This window comes from Coregonus clupeaformis, unplaced genomic scaffold (assembly GCF_020615455.1).
Source record: "Coregonus clupeaformis isolate EN_2021a unplaced genomic scaffold, ASM2061545v1 scaf0412, whole genome shotgun sequence".
Taxonomy (NCBI): domain Eukaryota; kingdom Metazoa; phylum Chordata; class Actinopteri; order Salmoniformes; family Salmonidae; genus Coregonus; species Coregonus clupeaformis.
In genome coordinates, this window is record NW_025533867.1 from 13,698 (window position 1) to 32,959 (window position 19,262).

Consider the following 19,262-nt stretch of genomic DNA (forward strand, 5'->3'; position numbering starts at 1 on the left):
GTGATAACACTTTGAAAACTGCTGTCTGTCAGCAACTCAGCTCAAGTAGCAGTTCTACTAACTAGTACTATCTCATTCCAGGTATTCATTCTTACTCTGTCCTTTAGAATAGATTATTGTTCAGAAATACTTAGAAATACTCACTTTATTTTTTTGTTCTCTCCATATAGCGTTTTCTGCTCTGTCGTCTCAAAATGGATCCTGTACAAAAGAACAACTTTACTTTCTGTTTCATCTCAGCCATCTCCCCATCCTGATAATCAGGTGTTTTATTGGTATCTTCCACTAGATGGCAGTAAACACCTGCTGTAACTAGACTACGACTATGTGTTCGGTTTCATACATGCAGTTTCCCAGAGGAGGAGTGCTGATCTAGGAGCAGGTCCCCCCTGTCCATTTAATCTGTTTCATTATGATCTAAAAGGAAAAACTGATCCCAGATCAGTACTCCTACTCTTTATGAATACTGTCACAGGTGACTCCTCAAGATGAGGCTCATGATTTATACGTTATATTCTTTAAGAATCAATTAATATCATTAATTGAACTGCTTTGCCATGAGCAGATCTGTGAGGTCTTAACTTAAAGGTACATATAGACTTTATGGTCATTTTAATGGGGTTGAACATTCATCCCATCAGATTGTGTATATGATTTTATGAGTTAAGAAAAATACTGACTTGGAAGCATCTCTCTGACCTCACCCTGCTGAAACACACTCAAATAAAGACCACATAGCTACAGTTATATGCTTTTCTTTTTTACCCACTTTTACAGTCAATGTGTGCACTGGCATCCATATGACTCAGTAGAATATACAGACTAGTTAGCCAATAAGGGTTCAGCAACATCAAGCAAGCAGCACTAAACATACAGGCATCTCAGGCAACACAATCTCACACTCAACACGTGCAAATATATGCTAAAAGTTTTGCAGCAGATTTCGTGTTTGAACGTGCGCGTTTTTGTGCTACTTAATTCGTAAGAAAAGACTAAACTAATTGTGTGACTTCCTTTGTGAGAAAAGACACAAATTTAACGAGTACCATGTAAGCCTTTGCAACAACCATATAAACGCGATATTATGAATATACAGAAATATTGTCTTAATTTAATCCCTTTTAAAAACTTGTAGTTGTTTATAAACTGTTGTAGATTTTTCTGAACAGACTTTTCAGAATACAATGAATATAAGCAAAGCATGATGGATAATGGTGTTTTACTTGATTGCAGTTCAACGTATTTCTTACAGAAAACAAAGCTGTAAACCGTTGCTGATGTAAAAAGGGCTTTATAAATACATTTGATTTATAAATGTGATTTTATTGACCTGAATGTAACCGAAAATACAATACAATAGCCTTGCCATTGTTAATCAATACCAATTTCAGCATCACATTTGGGGAAATTGATTCAGTCATTGTAGTTTTAAAATATTGTTGGCCAACCAAAACGTTAACCCGTAAAGGGATAGGGTGGAATTGTACTGTGAGCTGGCTCAGTCCAAACACATGGCTCTGGGTGTAACCACCTTTTGGCTTTCCACTGAAAAGGGGGTAGCTGCATCCAAATATGGCGAACGGAGTATGGCCGAGTGGGTGTGTCGAAAGGAAAGTAGTGGGCGTGTGGAAAAGGAGTGGGTGTGTCGAAAGGAAAGTAGTGGGCGTGTGGAAAAGGAGTGGGTGTGTCAAAGTGCTCTGCTACAGGTTAGACGGTTTTGATTGAGAAGTGTTGTTTTTCTTCTGTGTCTTCCCAGGAAACTACCGTACATTGAGCTACCGTACCACCAGAGTTTGGACTTCTGTTTTTAAGCCAGAGGATGAGTGTGAGTCGTATTTCACTGTTAGTTTTACACAAATAATTGTACATTGTCAGTTCTAAAACTGATGATTGTTTATTTGTGATTAAAAGTATTGATGATGGGTGTAGTTCATGTGTAGAATGCGTGTGCAGCTGTCACCCAGCTACTAGGTAGCTACTTCCCATTGAGTCTGGAGTTAGTTTTAGTAGCTACTTCCCATTGAGTCTGGAGTTAGTTTAGTAGCTACTTCCCATTGAGTCTGAGTTAGTTTTAGTAGCTACTTCCCATTGAGTCTGAGTTAGTTTTATCAGCTACTTCCCATTGAGTCTGAGTTAGTTTTAGTAGCTACTTCCCATTGAGTCTGAGTTAGTTTTAGTAGCTACTTCCCATTGAGTCTGAGTTAGTTTTAGTAGCTACTTCCCATTGAGTCTGAGTTAGTTTTAGTAGCTACTTCCCATTGAGTCTGAGTTAGTTTTAGTGAGCTACTTCCCAGCCATTGCCAGACAGTAGTATTTGTCAAGCAGGAGCGAAGGGCGACAGGTTTGTATCAAGAACTGCAACGCTGCTGGGTTTTTCATGATCAACAGTTTCCCGTGTGCATCAAGAGTGGTCCACCACCCAAAGGACTTCCAGTCAACTTGAAACAACTGTGGGAAGCACTGGAGTCAACATGGGGGTGCAATTCAATTTATTGTATTTATTTATTTAACTTTATTTAACTAGGCAAGTCAGTTAAGAACAAATTCTTATTTACAATGACCGCCTACACCGGCCAAACTCCGGACGACGCTGGGCCAATTGGGCGCCGCCCATGGGATTCCCAATCACGTCCGGTTGTGACAGCCGGAATTGAACCGGGGTCTGTAGTGACGCCTCAAGCACTGAGATGCAGTTCCTTAGACTGCTGCACCACTCGGGAGCCCAAGTATTTACCATTAATTTCTATTGGGCACAAACTAATCTGAAACACAATCTAAACAAACAGCAAATGCATCCAACAAGTTTGTAGAGTCACAAGCTTGATTTGGTCCTTGCGTGCTATGAATATGGGACCAAATACTTTTCACATATAAGTGAACCACTGCACCACTCGGGAGCCCCGATATGAGGAAGGTGTTCTTAATGTTTTGTCCACTCTGTGTATGTTTCATGTGTCATTTATATTTCATTTATCTTTTCAAGGGCTGATGACAAAGGATTTGTTTTGGTATATATATATATATATATATATATATATATATATATATATATATATATATATATATATTTAGGGGGTAGATTTGTTGAACACTTTTAGGTTACTACATGATTCCATATGTGTTTTTTCATAGTTTTGATGTCTTCACTATTATTCTACAATGTAGAAAATAGTAAAACATAAAGAAAAACCCTTGAATGAGTAGGTGTGTCAAACTTTTGACTGGTGGTGTATATATCAACATTGTATCAACCATCCCCCTCATAACTAATATATCAACATTGTATCAACCACCCCTCATAACTAATATATCAACATTGTATCAACCACCCCTCATAACTAATATATCAACATTGTATCAACCACCCCTTCATATCTAATGTATCAACATTGTATCAACCACCCCCTCATAACTAATATATCAACATTGTATCAACCACCCCCTCATAACTAATATATCAACATTGTATCAACCACCCCCTCAACTAATATATCAACATTGTATCAACCACCCCTTCATATCTAATATATCAACATTGTATCAACCACCCCCTCATAACTAATATATCAACATTGTATCAACGCACCCCTTCATAACTAATATATCAACATTGTATCAACCACCCCCTCATAACTAATATATCAACATTGTATCAACCACCCCTCATAACTAATATATCAACATTGTATCAACCAACCTCATAACTAATATATCAACATTGTATCAACCACCCCCTCATAACTAATATATCAACATTGTATCAACCACACCCCCTCATAACTAATATATCAACATTGTATCAACCACCCCTCATAACTAATATATCAACATTGTATCAACCACCCCTCATAACTAATATATCAACATTGTATCAACCACCCCCTCATAACTAATATATCAACATTGTATCAACCACCCCTCATAACTAATATATCAACATTGTATCAACCACCCCTCATAACTAATATATCAACATTGTATCATCCACCCTCATAACTAATATATCAACATTGTATCAACCACCCCTCATAACTAATATATCAACATTGTATCAACCACCCCCTCATAACTAATATATCAACATTGTATCAACCACCCCCCCATAACTAATATATCAACATTGTATCAACCACCCCCTCATAACTAATATATCAACATTGTATCAACCACCCTCATAACTAATATATAAACATTGTATCAACCACCCCCTCATAACTAATATATCAACATTGTATCAACCACCCCCTCATAATGCCCACATTCATCTGACACACACTAATGTCAGATACTGTTTATATTTTCAATGAACAATTAGCCTACCAAACATAATTAGTGATTCTAATGTAACGCATATAGGCCCTTTTTATTAATGTGTAATTGTTACTCAATTTCTAATTGACAGATATTGGATTCCATCAAAGAACTCTGGTCAAAAGTAGTGCACTTTCAAGGGAATAGCGTGGCATTTGGAACACAAGGATCCAGTACCTTTGTCCATTGAACAAACATTGTTCCAGTGTGACGAGGTGTGAAGGTAGGAGTCAGGCGCAGGAGGTAAAATACCGAATTCCAGAGATTATTCCGTTTACATAAATCAAACGCCCAAGCGTCAAAACGAAACTATACAAGGGAATAGCGTGGCATTTGGAACAAAATGATTCCAGTACCTTTGTCCATTTAACAAACATTGTTCCAGTACAAAGACAGTGATCCAAACAGAATGTTGTAGACTAACTATATTGGAAAAGGCCCAGGTGAAATGAACAGCTGTATATATCAAACTGTGAGACTAAGAATGAGCTGTTTTCTAATATTGCACCAACGTTTTATATCAGGACCACGGACAGCTGTTGCTAGCGAGCGCAGGAGAAATGCAAGGCGTGCCGTGCTGAGTTCAGCACTGTGGCAGCGGAGAATGGAGAGCACCACTAACGACAAATAGGAAGACCACAAGATGGTCTTTGTCTTCTGTAAACATTGCACTTTGAAATGAGGATATGAATCTGTGATTTTCAACCATCTGACCTGCTGCTGTCTGATTCATTTCATCTGATTAAGTTACCAGACGTTTGACTGATAGCAAAACCCAAGACCAGAGCATGTGTAAAAACCTTGGCATGATATGGTTTTCCATAAGCAAAGTCGACATTAGAATGCAGTTTAAACCACCTCTGACAGAATGTATCTAACGCTCTCTAGAGCGCCTAAAGTAGTTTTCCTGTGATTTGTCACCTTATTTCTTGATGTGCATCAGTCCTACAGCGTTAATATGTTTTATGGAATAAGGGTTGTAAAATAGGTGTCTCCTTAATGACAATCTAAATAACATGTATAATAGTCTACCTTATATCTCATTCCAGGTATTCATTCTCTTACTCTGTCCATTAGAATAGACTATTGTTCAGATTATTGTTCAGAAATACTCACTTTATTTTTCAGTTCTCTCCATATAGTGTTTTCTGCTCTGTCATCTCCATATGGATCCTGTATATTCAATTTCAGCTCAGTCGCCTCCCCACCCTGATAATAAAGTGTTTTATTGGTATCTTCCACTAGATGGCAGTAAACACCTGCTGTAACTAGACTACGACTATGTGTTCGGTTTCATACATGCAGTTTCCCAGAGGAGGAGTGCTGATCTAGGATCAGGTCCCCCTGTCCATTTAATCTGTTTCATTATGATCTAAAGGCAAAACTGATCCCAGATCAGTACTCCTACCTCTTTATGAATACTGTCACAGGTGACTCCTCAAGATGAGACTCATGATTTATAACTTATATTCTTTAAGAATCAATTAATATCATTAATTGAACTGCTTTGCCATGAACAGATCTGTGAGGTCTTAACTTATAGGTACTATATAGACTTTATGGTCATTTAAATGGGGTTGAACATTCATCCCATCAGATTGTGTAAAGGATTTTATGAGTTGAGAAAAATACTGACTTGGAAGCATCTCTCTGAACTCACCCTGCTGAAACACACTCAAGTAAAGACCACATACAGTGGGGAAAAAAGTATTTAGTCAGCCACCCGATTGTGCAAGTTCTCCCACTTAAAAATATGAGAGAGGCCTGTAATTTTCATCATAGGTACACGTGAACTATGACAGACAAAATGAGAAAAAAAAATCCAGAAAATCACATTGTAGGATTTTTTATGAATTTATTTGCAAATCATGATGGAAAATAAGTATTTGGTCAATAACAAAAGTTTCTCAATACTTTGTTATATACCCTTTGTTGGCAATGACACAGGTCAAACGTTTTCTGTAAGTCTTCACAAGGTTTTCACACACTGTTGCTGGTATTTTGGGCCCATTCATCCATGCAGATCTCCTCTAGAGCAGTGATGTTTTGGGGCTGTCGCTTAGCAACACAGACTTTCAACTCCCTCCAAAGATTTTCTATGTGGTTGAGATCTTGAGACTGGCTAGAGCCACTCCAGGACCTTGAAATGCTTCTTACGAAGCCACTCCTTCGTTGCCCGGGCGGTGTGTTTGGGATCATTGTCATGCTGAAAGACCCAGCCACGTTTCATCTTCAATGCCCTTGCTGATGGAAGGAGGTTTTCACTCAAAATCTCACGATACATGGCCCCATTCATTCTTTCCTTTACACGGATCAGTCGTCCTGGTCCCTTTGCAGAAAAACAGCCCCAAAGCATGATGTTTCCACCCCCATGCTTCACAGTAGGTATGGTGTTCTTTGGATGCAACTCAGCATTCTTTGTCCTCCAAACACGACGAGTTGAGTTTTTACCAAAAGTTCTATTTTGGTTTTATCTGACCATATGACATTCTCCCAATCCTCTTCTGGATCATCCAAACGCACTCTAGCAAACTTCAGACGGGCCTGGACATGTACTGGCTTAAGCAGGGGACACGTCTGGCAATGCAGGATTGAGTCCCTGGCGGCGTAGTGTGTTACTGATGGTAGGCTTTGTTACTTTGGTCCCAGCTCTCTGCAGGTCATTCACTAGGTCCCCCGTGTGGTTCTGGGATTTTTGCTCACCGATCTTGTGATCATTTTGACCCCACGGGGTGAGATCTTGTGTGGAGCCCCAGATCGAGGGAGATTATCAGTGGTCTTGTATGTCTTCCATTTCCTAATAATTGCTCCCACAATTGATTTCTTCAAACCAGGCTGCTTACCTATTGCAGATTCAGTCTTCCCAGCCTGGTGCAGGTCTACAATTTTGTTTCTGGTGTCCTTTGACAGCTCTTTGGTCTTGGCCATAGTGGATTTTGGAGTGTGACTGTTTGATGTTGTGGACAGGTTTGAGTTTGAGTTTATTTTTACAGGGACAGTGCACATTAATCAACGTTTCAGTAAAAGTGCCGGTTTTAGCCAGCCGGCTAATTTTCAACCGCAGTCCCTGGGCAGGTTATTAAAAACAATTACAATATAGACAATAACAACCTAGAACAAGACATAGCATACAGACATAGCAACATAGGACAAGCAAGACTTAGCATACAGACAGAGCAACATAGAACAAAAAGCAGCAAGACAAAATTCATAAAAGCAACAAAGTGTTTCCACACCTCACAAGTTACAGACAACAGACATGGAAAGCGGCAACACACAGCTAGGGACCATGTTCACAAATCTGATTGACCTTTAGCCATGTCTTCAAGCATTTTGTGAAAGTGTGATATGTGGTGCAGTTATGTGTGTCTGATGGCAGTGTATTCCAGACATGGGGAAGCTCTCACAGAAAAACCGGATTTACTAAAGGTGCTTTTCCTTAGGGGGAACTACACAGTCACCTCTCATGGCAGACCTTGTGGATCTGCTGCCAAATGTTTGGGTTTTCTGTTTAACAAATATACTGAGTGGAGGGGGAGCCAAGCCATTTAGGATCTTGAATACAAGACATGCATCGGTGTATTGCACAAGATTTTCCCAACTCAGGAGCTCATGCTTTCTAAGGATGTGACAGTGATGATGGCTATTGGGCTTCCTATCAAGCACGTTGAGAGCCTGTTTGTAGACAGACTGAATAGGTCTTACTGTTGTACAGCAAGCTTGGGCCCAACTAGTCAAGCAGTATGTTAAGTGGGGGAGTATCATATATTTGAAGTACAGTTTTGCTACCTCTGTAGTCAAACAATTTCGATAAATCGGAAATTAGCTAGGTTGAATTTGGTTATTTGAATTACCTTTTTCACATGCTTTTAAAAGAGAGGTTGGAATCAAGTATGATGCCAAGGTACTTAAAATCAGATACCCCCTGGAGCTTCTCCCCTGACACATAGACTTCTGGCTCAGTAGCATCTGTTGCCCTCTTTGTGAAGAACCTGCAAACAGTTTTTTCACATTGAGATGCAAACACGAGTCACTGAGCCACTTTGTAACCTGGACCATTACAGTAGTGAGTTCTTGTGCAGCTTGTTGTTTGCTCTTTGCATGCACATATATCACTGTATCATCTGCATACATTTGAACTTCAGACCCAGTACAGACAGAAGGCAGATCATTAATGTACAGGCTGATCAGGAGGGGCCCCAGTATTGACCCCTTGGGGCACACCCACATCATAGCTAAGAGTGGGCGACAGCTCATTGCTCACTCTGACACACTGAGTTCTGCCTTCAAGGTATGATTTCATCCATCTCAAAGCATCGGGGAAAAGTTGAACTTGGACAATTTTGTGATGAGAATCTCATGGTTAACAGTATCAAAAGTTTTCCTTAGGTCCAGAAACACAGCCCCAACAACGCCCCCTTTGTCCATCTTGGACTTCACATTTTCCAGAAGAAAGCAGTTGGCCATTTCTGTGGAGTGTTTCGCTCTGAAGCCAAACTGCATGGAATCAGTTGTTCTGCTACACAGTTGTTCTGCTACACACTTTTCAACAACCTTTGACACCACAGGTGTCTTTTATACTGATAACAAGTTCAAACAGGTGCCATTAATACAGGTAACGAGTGGAGGACAGATGAGCCTCTTAAAGAAGAAGTTACAGGTCTGTGAGAGCCAGAAATCTTGCTTGTTTGTAGGTGACCAAATACTTATTTTCCACCATAATTTGCAAATAAATTCATAAAAAAATCCTACAATGTGATTTTCTGGAATTTTTTTCCTCAATTTGTCTGTCATAGTTGACGTGTACCTATGATGAAAAATTACAGGCCTCTCTCATCTTTTTAAGTGGGAGAACTTGCACAATTGGTGGCTGACTAAATACTTTTTTTCCCCCACTGTAGCTAGAATTATATGCTTTTCTGTTTTTACCCACTTTTACAGCCACTGGCATCCATATGAACCAGTGAAAAATACAGATTAGTTAGCCATCTCCCCAATAGATGGACCCCACGCAGAACTTTCAGCAATGCAGCATCTTCAGTAAGCCGAGTATTCCAGACACTCTCTTCTTATGAACCAGTTGCTATTAAATGAAGGTTTTTGGACAGAAAACCTGCGGCTACGGTAGGATTCTAGGCTAATCTGGCTAGCACCTCTGTTCCAAGATAGTCAGGAACAGTCGGAGGTGGAGGGGGCTGTGGAGCCATTATCCTGGCGGTGCTTGTGGAAGGGTGGGTAGGCTCTGCACACGGAGCTAACTGAAGCTCGGCAGCATCATCACTGTTGGGCTTGCCGGCGGCCTCGCTGGTTTGATGATGATGCTGCTGCTGCTCATCACTCTCCTTTGGCTTTGTTTGGCTACTTTTTGTCCATTGTCTGAAGAAGCCTATTGTGGTGAAACGTCAGGAGCACGTTTTTTTGTTGAAACTTTTAAATGAGCCACATGGATGCTAACTGGGGACTCAGCTAAAACTAGACAAATACACCTTTATTTTGGTATTTTGGGGACCAAATAAATGTATACCAACAGTGGACAATTCCCAGCAAAAGCATGGAGCTACAACTCTCTAGTGGAGAATAGAGGGAGTATTCCCCTTGGAGAATCCAGAGTGGCTCACTGAAGAAAAACATATTGGAGAATAACAACAATCTCAATCTGAAGCTTAATAAAAAAAAAGGGAATTCCTCTGAAAATCAGGAACACCATTCTTCCTCCTGCCCCACCTATTGTCCCTGTATGAATATTAGTTGACATCTAATTGGAGAACATACTGCTTTATAGATCCCAGCCTGACAAACAATTGTTTGGGCCTTACTTTGAGCACTTTGCACTGTGCCTCCGTTGAGTCTCCATGTGTCAAGCAGTACAGAGAAACGCCCTCTAGATGACAGCAGAGGCCTGCTCTTGGATCTACCCTGTCTAACCACCAGTTTAGTGACCTTGTTCCATCAATATGTCCATACTACTTCACAACCGATTTGAGGTCTTGACCAGCAATGTCCCATTGGGCTCAACCAAGCCGAGAGTGAGGTTCTAGAAAGAGGACTGACTTTCATACCAACTCCTAAACAGGTGGACTGCAGGGAGCTCCGGAGGGATCTACACTTCTATCATAGAAGATTGAAGTTATTAGATCATTTTGATTATGAAACAGATTTTCCTCATCTACTATTTCCAAACCCCTCACATTGGGAACCTCAGTTGGCTCTGTCATATCCTCACATGGCCTCTCCTATCATTGCTACGCTGACGACACACAACTAATCTTCTCCTTTCCCCCTTCTGATAACCAGGTGGCGAATCGCATCTCTGCATGTCTGGCAGACATATCAGTATGGATGACGGATCACCACCTCAAGCTGAACCTTGGCAAGACGGAGCTGCTCTTCCTCCCGGGGAAGGACTGCCTGTTCCATGATCTCACCATCACGGTTGACAACTCCGTTGTGTCCTCCTCCCAGAGTGCGAAGAGCCTTGGCGTGACCCTGGACAACACCCTGTCGTTCTCCGCTAACATCAAGGCGGTGACCCGATCCTGTAGGTTCATGCTCTACAACATTCGGAGAGTACGACCCTGCCTTACACAGGAAGCGGCACAGGTCCTAATCCAGGCACTTGTCATCTCCCGTCTGGATTACTGCAACTCGCTGTTGGCTGGGCTCCCTGCCTGTGCCATTAGACCCCTACATCTCATCCAGAATGCCGCAGCCCGTCTGGTGTTCAACCTTCCCAAGTTCTCTCACGTCACCCCCTCCTCCGCACACTCCACTGGCTTCCAGTTGAAGCTCGCATCTGTTAGAAGACCATGGTGCTTGCCTATGGAGCTGTGAGGGGAACGGCACCTCCGTACCTTCAGGCTCTGATCAGTCCCTACACCCAAACGGAGGGCATTGCGTTCATCCACCTCTGGCCTGCTGGCTCCCCCTTCCTCTGCGGAAGCATAGTTCCCGCTCAGCCCAGTCAAAACTGTTCGCTGCTCTGGCACCCCAATGGTGGAACAAGCTCCCTCACGACGCCAGGACAGCGGAGTCACTCACCACCTTCCGGAGACATTTGAAACCCCACCTCTTTAAGGAATAAAGTAATCCTTCTACCCTTCCCTTACCCCAACCCACTCCCCCCCCCCTCCCCAAAAAATAAATATAAAAAAATAACACATTGTAAAGTGGTTATCCCACTGGCTATAAGGTGAATGCACCAATTTGTAAGTCGCTCTGGATAAGAGCGTCTGCTAAATGACGTAAATGTAAATGTAAAATGTGAGTCAGTGTCAGAAACTATACAGACTGTTATACGTAGGGATGTGGCTTCCTTTTCACAATTCAGAACCCGACCTGTATATCAGCTTAACCTTACACATCTTTCAAAAATCAAGCTCTAGAAACATTGAACATCAATCAGAATATAGTGATTAAACCAGCAGATAAGGGGGCTCAGATTGTTGCAATGGATCAAGTGAATATCTTCTTGAAGCCAATAGACAATAGGATAATGGTAAACACTATGTTCCATTGTCCCACTCAACACAACCGGAAAACACAAAGATTCATCCAGGAGATAGTGAGTAAACTATATGAGGATAAGTACATTACAGATAAACAGATAGGTCTATCTTTTTGGGGCAGATTCTCAAGGCCTAGGCAGTTTTACTTACTGCCTAAAATACATATCTCTGAGACGTTGGCGGTTCCCTACGGCTGACCAATAGTAAGTGATTGTGTCTCAGAATCTTCCTGTATTGCTGATTATATTGACTTTTATATCAACCCTCTATCCCAGAAACACCCCAGGTATGTTAAGGATAGTTATGAATGCAGGGTTTATTACTATTGTATTACTCTTTATATTAACTTAGCTACTGACTTGTTCATTGTGTTGTCAAGAGTTAACCTGCTAGTCAGCATTTCATTGCACTGTTAACTCCATGTATATGACAAATAAACAGACTTGAACTTAGAAGGGAAGGGGGAGGGCAGCCAGAAAGGGAGGGGAAAAGATGGCCAGCTAAATTACAGTATGTGTCCTCAAATGTTATGTCATCTAAACATCTCACATTAGCTGGAAGAACTGACAAATGAAATGAATTATAGAGGTCTTATAACTTATTATTAGTTATAACTATAATAAAACAGGCCTTACCATATCTATAAAGAGCATGTTCTTCAATCCAGTCCTTTTCAGACCAATCGTTCTCCTCGGTCAAAGGTGAAGCCATTCTGTCAACTTGAACTATGTGTCTGTGGAGCCGTGCTGGACTTTGAAATAGTGTCGGTGCCCTATTATATACTGAACGCCTCGGGGGGTTTGGAGGCGTGTCTAGGTATGACAATCCCTCTGTTCCTGGGTTGGTTTGAGTTTCGCTCTATGTCAAAGCCTGCGTACAGAAAGAGAGGAGAACGTCGCTTTCACAATCATTCAAGCAGTCATTCAACGGAGGAGTCCATAATGCCTGGGTTGAACGCTGTACACGCTTCTACATGGAGAGTCAGCTGTAAACACAAGATTAGGTTTTTAAAACATAGTACACCTTTTGTTTATTGCTTATTATATAAAGATGATTACTAATTTAAATGTTGACTCACGTCTAAAATATCTTGATGGTGAGTGACTGAGTAAAGATACAGCTTCTGTCTGTTGTTCCTCAAACTCGTTATCCTCTATAACAATCACTTCTGTTTGTGGTGTTGCTTCTTGATCCACATCAATTACTTCGGGTAACTCGTTATCCTCTATAACAATCACTTCTGTTTGTGGTGTAGCTTTGATCCACATCAATTACTTCGGGTACCTCCTGCATAAATGTAGGGTAACCTGTAGAATTTACATAATATTACAATATAAATGTTTTACTTAAAAAATACTGATATTGAACATAAAATACAATATAGTAATAATATTAATTAGTAGAAAGGTTCAGAACTTTCGTAAAACATCACAGTACAGTAAAAAAATATATGGCAAATAGAAATCCAACATGGATGGTAAGTTAAGAGATAGATGGGAGGTGTTGAATGGAGTTGAAGGATGGGACTAATGACAAATAACAACAAATAATAACAAGATAACTAATAACGTAAGCATACTCTGTCCATAATAAGTATATAGGTTGTAGGTTGGGAGCTTTTTGGGAAAGAGCACAGTTAGAAAGATATGGCATATAGAAGCAAACCTGGATGGACATCATGAAAATGATCAGAGCGGTTGAGAGTAGAAGAAGTACAGGAGCAAAAACAGAACAAATATAATTATTGTAAAATTGGCTGTGTCCATGAAATGTATATAGTAAGTATAAGCTGGAAGTAGAGGCCTAAGCATTGTTGTTCACTAGTTTACCCCAAGTAGGGAAAGGGTGGTGGGGTTGGAAAGTAATAAAGGGAATATCTTTTTTTAAAGGATATGTACTGTATGTATGTACAGTGAGGGAAAAAGTATTTGATCCCCTGCTGATTTTGTACATTTGCCCACTGACAAAGAAATGACCAGTCTATAATTTTAATGGTACAGTGAGGGAAAAAAGTATTTGATCCCCTGCTGATTTTTGTAACGTTAGCCCACTTACAAAGAAATTATCAGTCTATAATTTTAATGGTAGGTTTATTTGAACAGTGAGAGACAGAATAGCAACAAAAAAATCCAGAAAAAGCATTTAAAAAAATGTTATAAATTGATTTGCATTTTAATGAGGGAAATAAGTATTTGACCCCTTCTCAATTAGAAAGATTTCTGGCTACCAGGTGTCTTTTTATACAGGTAACGAGCTGAGATTAGGAGCACACTTAAAAGGGAGTGCTCCTAATCTCAGCTTGTTACCGTATAAAAGACACCTGTCACAGAAGCAATCAATCAATCAGATCTCCAAGCTCTCCACCATGGCCAAGACCAAAGAGCTCTCCAAGGATGTCAGGGACAAGATTGTAGACCTACACAAGGCAGGAATGGGCTACAAAGACCATCACCAAGCAGCTTGGTGAGAAGGTGACAACAGTTGGTGCGATTATTAGCAAATGGAAGAAACACAAAATAACTGTCAATCACAAAATCAGCAGCGGATCAAATACCTTTTTTTCCTCACTGTAGTGTGTATGTATGTGTGTATGTGTGTATGTATGTGTGTATATATGTTTATATGTGTTAATGTATGTGTAGGTGTATTATCTCCCGAGTGGCGCAGTGGTCTACTAGAGATCCTGGTTCAAATCCAGGCTCTGGTCGTGAGCGCCCGCGACCAGGAGACCCATGGGGCGGCTCACAATTGGCCCAGCGTCGTCCAGGGTAGGGGAGGGAATGGCCGGCAGGGATGTAGCTCAGTTGTAGAGCATGAAGCTTTGCAACGCAGGGTTGTGGGTCCGATTCTCACGGGGCCAGTATGGAGAAAAAAAATTAAATAATGTATGCACTCACTCACTCTGGATAAGAGGTCTGCTAAATGACGAAATGTAAATATGTGTGTGTGTGTGTATATATATAAAAAAACATGGGGGGACTGGAAGTGATGCAGACAATTACATTGATGGAAGATACAATCTATCTGCAATATTAAGCTGATCTACCCCACTTAAAAAAATATAATAATAATAATAATAATAATATTAATTACCTGAAAATTGTATGTCATCCAGTCTTAAAATGTCTGCAAAAATCAAATATTTAAATAATGTTAAATATTTAAAAAACCATTGTTATACATTGTGTGAATTGTTATCCATTGAGAGATATAGAATAGTATACTATCGTGCTAGGTAATTTATTTTATACAACTGTGATGTAACTGAACATCCACTAGGTGGAGCCAGTGGTCCACTCTTGATTAGACACTTCACATAAAATAGAAATTTGTTTGGTAAAAAACAGTAGGATAAATACATATGTAGGTAGATATATATATATATATATATATATATATATATATATATATATATATATATATATATATATATATATATATATATATATATATATATATATATATAATATATATATATATAATATTATACTAACATTATATATATTATATATATATATTATATATATATCATATATATATATATATATATAATATTATACTAACATTCTAGATACACACACACACACACACACACACATTCTAGATTCACACACACACACACACACACACATAATTAATTGGCATAATTAATTGACTAGTAATTTTTCTATAACTGTGATGTAGCTGTACATCCACTAGGTGGAGCCAGTGGTCCACTCTTGAGTAGAGACTTGGTTTGGCATGCATTTTCATGGTTTCTGAGACACCTTGAGACATGTCACATAAATTTGACATTTGTTTGGTATAAACAGTAGGATATATACATATGTAGGTAGAGTCCATTCTCGTTTAAAAAAATCAATAACACAACATCTCATTCATTATATACTATATCATTTTATACAATACATTATTAAAAACATTCATTTATAATATACAACATAAATGATATATATAAATATATATATATATATATATATATCCATAGTTAGATATAGAAGCCTTCATCATATTGAAAATTCAACTCACCTTCAAAAATGCTCTTTAAGTCTCTTTAAGATGTATGTCTTCAGGCCTTCTGGTCCTCTGGGTCTTTTTTCTTGGTTGACTGAGAAATCCCATGGACGCTCTTTTATAAAGGTCAAATGGATCTGTTTAGGTTAGCAGTAAACGGGACATCTTTAAAGAATACAGTTACCTTTTTTTGTTTTTAATTGACTGAGACACTTGGGGGACCCCATGTGTACATACAGTTCCCTTGTGTGTAAGGGACTCCTAGATGAGAAAACTGTTGACCATTTAAATATGGATAGCTGAGAACTATTTCTAAAAGGTTAAACAGGTTTACAAAACAGTTGTTTTAAAGAAACACCACACACGCTCACACACACACACACACAACCCAAAGAACCAGTGGCTCTTGTGTAGAGAGACAGAGAGAGAGAGAGAGAGGAAGAGAGAGAGAGAGAGAGAGAGAGAGAGAGAGAGAGAGAGAGAGAGAGAGAGAGAGAGAGAGAGAGAGAGAGAGAGAGAGAGAGAGAGAGAGAGAGAGAGAGAGAGAGAGAGAGAGAGAGAGAGAGAGAGAGAGAGAGAGAGAGAGAGAGAGAGAGAGAGAGAGAGAGAGAGAGAGAGAGATAGATAGATAGATAGATAGATAGATAGATAGATAGATAGATAGATAGATAGATAGATAGATAGATAGATAGATAGATAGATAGATAGATAGATAGATAGATAGATAGATAGATAGATAGATAGATAGATAGATAGATAGATAGATAGATAGATAGATAGATAGATAGATAGATAGATAGATAGATAGGGAGGGACGGAGAAAGAGAGAGAGCTGTAATTCATTGAAGGTAAATACAATACACCTTTTATTTTCTTCTAAAATGTTGCTACAGAAATGGAAGCATTTATATACAAGTTATTAAAGTTCACTAAACAATATTGAATATTAAACTATGACACTAATGTTTACTACTAAACCTTTATATGGATCATAAACTGTATTATTACACAATACTACACCGTACTAAACAATACATGTTTAAATGTAGAATTATTATAATAATTTTTTTCTTAGAAAAAAAGCAGAATCAGCATTTTTCTCCTTTTCAGGGGCCTTTTGTAACCCGACACCCCCATCAGTCTCCAAATCCCGTCTTCAAGCTGTGAGGGACTCAGACGTTGCCTCTTCCACCAGACTCTCCATGGCCTTCAGGTTTCACATGTTTTCTTTTCCATGATAGATCAACCTTCTTGCCGATAAGCCCAAGTTTTGTCTTGAGGACAGAAGGGACCATCTTCGTAAATGTTCACGATGGTGGAAAAACTGTTGCACTTGTTTCATCATATCAAGCACCTTAAACCAATCTCGCGATTTGAAGCTAAAGACAGGCACAAAATAGTTGACCTCTGTCATACGAACTAACAGATTTGTGGCATTTGCGCTGTCGAATTCAGAACAACCTAAAATTGTCACTTTGGAGTCTGGACTATACGCTACTGAAGAGATTCGTAAGACTTTCAAATCATCTGGCCCACAGACTTCCTCTTCCAGTGCGTACTCCAGGCAGGGGATGGTCCATTCAGGGCCTGTTAGATCTGACATAGAGCAAGTCTTATCTTAAGCCATTCCCTCATGCGAAACGCAGGAGAAAAACTCCCGTTATTGGCTGAAAAAGGTTGTTGAGACAGCTGTGTGTGAAAATCTTCACTGTTGAATCATCCGGTTGGCCTCCACTTATATCAATCCCACCATTAAAACAATCAGGTGCATCACAAAGAATGGCATCGATGGTTTTGTCCCTTGTGGCCCAGACATGAAGGACACAACACACCTAGAATTGGTCTAGGAGACATGTTTTCTGGAGTTTTCTGTGGTTGATCTCTCTTGAGGTTTCTTGTCACTCGTAGTGTTCACAGGACAAGTCTAACACTTACTTGTACTCAGGCAGACCTACCCAGAAATTACTTTTTCATTCTACAAGGGGTCACAAGCTCACTACACAGCAGCTCCATAAGTTCACTACAAAATTCCTAACTGTTTCAAATTTTTCAAACAGTTCCAAACTTTAAGTTCAACTAGGTCAGTACACTACACATCAATCACCAGGCCATTACTTTTATTTCAAACATGTTGTAGAGGGTTCGTTACACAGTGCTGATATTCTCTTATTCTTAAACAAACTTTAAACTTTAGAAAAAGACACAGACAACGGCTTCTGAGTATATGTAAAATATCTTTAGTTATGCAATTGCAGGCAGAAGTTAATACAGAGACAACAGGATTTCGATAACTCTTCATAAGTTCTGCAAATTTTCCAAAACAATCTCTCCTTTTCATTCAAGCACGCCCTCCCTGGCAGATCAGGAGCCACCTTGTTTTTCTTCTTGTGTCTGTGTGGAAGCAACGAAATTGAAACAATCCAGGTCTACCTGTTCCTCCAGTTGATCTCTATCCCATGTCCTTGACTACACGCCCAGACCAGCTGCAGGGAGCTACCAGGTCTACCTGTTCCTCCAGTTGATCTCTATCCCATGTCCTTGACTACACGCCCAGACCAGCTGCAGGGAGCTAGAGGGAACCATCCTTACCAAAAGCACAGCATTGGTAGTTAAGAAATGTCTCTACTATTGTTAATCATATTCATTGTTAACTATTAATATTTAACAAATCAGGTAAATATGTGCTCTTCTCTCACAGCATAATAGATCATATATTCCTCATCAATGTGCTTTACTTCAAAGAAACAGCTGCACTATCAAGTTACATAAGCACACCCTAAATAGTGAAGAGAACGTCCGGACAGGATGTCCTTAAAAGGTCATAAACACAGGACACAGGAAAACTCACCAATCACTTTTGACAGCAAACCGTCTACTATATTCTCTCTCACAGGAGTCTGTGAAACAAGACAGTTGGAGATTGAAACATTGTATGTGTATTCCCTTCCCCAACTGCTCTGTTCACTCAGACAAACAAACCAGACTGCAGTTTCCCACGCAAGAATTAACTTCAAATCCTAAATTACTTGATATCTTTCAGAAATACATAATTTCCCTCATAATTCCATAGGTCTATAGGAGTGTCCCAGGTTTTCATTACAACCATTTCTAGTGCATATTGTTTATGGTTTCAATATCTTACTATCAGATTTGATAAATAACAGATTATAACATGAAAAGCTCAGTGTTGATTTTAAATATAAACATTAACAGTCCACAAAAATTGCGTGTAAAACAGTATATGTTGGCTTGGCTGATAAAAGGTAGATTGAATTTCTCTTGGCAGTTGTGGCTCCCAGGTCTACAGCCAATCAAGGACTAGCTACCCATCCCCACTGCTGCTCTCACCCCCACCCCCACCCCATCCCCTGACATGCTGGACTCTCAGGTTCTGTTCAATAAAGTGCAGCACAGCACAGTACAGTACAACTT

General features: G+C 39.6%; 1 long non-coding RNA gene across 1 annotated transcript; it reads right to left on the reverse strand.

Annotated features, from left to right (window-relative positions):
* Nucleotides 1–12,925: 12,925 nt before the first annotated feature.
* On the reverse strand, nt 12,926–14,927 carry LOC123484704. The gene is made up of 3 exons (XR_006658649.1): nt 14,910–14,927; nt 13,101–13,123; nt 12,926–13,030 (listed from the first exon to the last, which is right to left on the reverse strand). It is a non-coding gene; the product is annotated as an uncharacterized LOC123484704 (long non-coding RNA).
* Between the last annotated feature and the right edge of the window lie 4,335 nt (nt 14,928–19,262).